General features: G+C 41.6%; 1 pseudogene; it reads left to right on the plus strand.

Moving 5' to 3' along the window:
• Positions 1–666: 666 nt before the first annotated feature.
• LOC145414737 (5S ribosomal RNA) lies at positions 667–785 on the plus strand (annotated as a pseudogene).
• The last annotated feature ends 815 nt before the right edge of the window (positions 786–1600 follow it).

A 1600-nucleotide genomic window follows, 5' to 3' on the forward strand; every position in this document is an offset into this window, starting at 1 on the left:
TCTCCTTCAGATTCGCTCAGATATACGTTTCTCACCACTCTATTGTTATCCATCCACTCCAGTGGCCGGTCAATTCAACCCTGGTGAATTCAACCTTTGTCAACCCAACCATAGTCAACTCAACCCTAGCCAGTCAAACCTCAGTCAGCTCAACCTATGGTAAACTCAACCCATGGTCAACTCAACCCATGGTCAACTCAACCCATGGTCAACTCAACCCCGGTCAACTCAACCCATGGTCAACTCAACCCCGGTCAACTCAACCCCGTTCAACTCAACCCATGGTCAAGTCAACCCATGGTCAACTCAACGCATGGTCAACTCAACGCATGGTCAACTCAACGCATGGTCAACTCAACCCATGGTCAACTCAGCCCATGTAAATTCAACCCCGGTCAACTCAACCCGTGTAAAGTCAACCCCGGTCAACTCAACCCATGATAAACTCAACCTCTCATACTGTGTTACAAATAACGAACATATGTTTGCTCTATAATATTTTTTGTAATATTTGCACTCTCCCTGAACTGGTTCTTACCAGCCCCAGCTCTGCGACATGTAGAGTCGAAGTGCTTGGCGGACCTTTATATATATATATATATATATATATATATACATACATACATACATATATATACATACATATATATATATATATATATATATATATATATATATACCACGTTGAGTACACCGCTTCCCGTCCGATCAGCGAAGTTAAGCAACGTTGGGTCTGGTTAGTACTTGGATGGGTGACCGCCTGGGAACACCAGATGCTGTTGGCATAACGTTCTCCCTACGTGTCAAGTGGGGTTGGTGGAGGATTAGTGCCCCTCCCTGTAAAACAATTAACTCTAAGCCTTGACCACCCCGTTTGGGATACATGGCGTCTGGCAATGAATGAATGAATGTATATATATATATAGATAGATAGCTATAGATATAAATATCTATATCTATCTATATATATATATATATATATATATATATATATAATAACAGAACAGAGGAAGGAAAAACAAATTAATAAAAAAAAAAATCCATGCACCAGATTACTGGTGTCCTCTGTTCATAAAATATCTGTAACAGTTAGACTTGAACAGCAGTAGGTTGAAGTTTGGAGGGAAACAACTCTGGGGTAGCGAGTTCCAGAGAGATACAGTTCGGGGAATGAAAGAATTCTGATAGGCAGAAGTTCTGCAGTATGGCTGAGTGACATTCCAGTCATGAGCGCTGCCAGCTGCCCGTGTAGCACGAGGGAAGGCATGGAGAGGTGGCACCATGGACGCAACTTCGTCTGAGCATTTGCTGTAGAAATACTGTATCTGTAAAATAACGCAAGGGAGGCAACATTCCTTCTAACTTGTAGGGGAGATTGTTTATTAGTAATAGCAGGGTTATTAATAATTCTAACAGCTTTGTTCTGAATCTTGTCTACTTGGTTTAATGCAACCTCTCCACATCTGCTCCAAAAGGGTGAGCAGTATTCAAGCTGAGAGCGCACATGACTCTTATAAATTATAGCTAACTGCTCGTCAGTGAAGAAGTTACGGACTCTGTACAATAATCCAAGTTTCTTTGAGGCGGTTTTAGCAGGTGA

The sequence above is a fragment of the Coenobita brevimanus genome, chromosome 100, assembly GCF_032717465.1.
Source record: "Coenobita brevimanus isolate Jiangsu-jjx chromosome 100, ASM3271746v2, whole genome shotgun sequence".
NCBI lineage: Eukaryota > Metazoa > Arthropoda > Malacostraca > Decapoda > Coenobitidae > Coenobita > Coenobita brevimanus.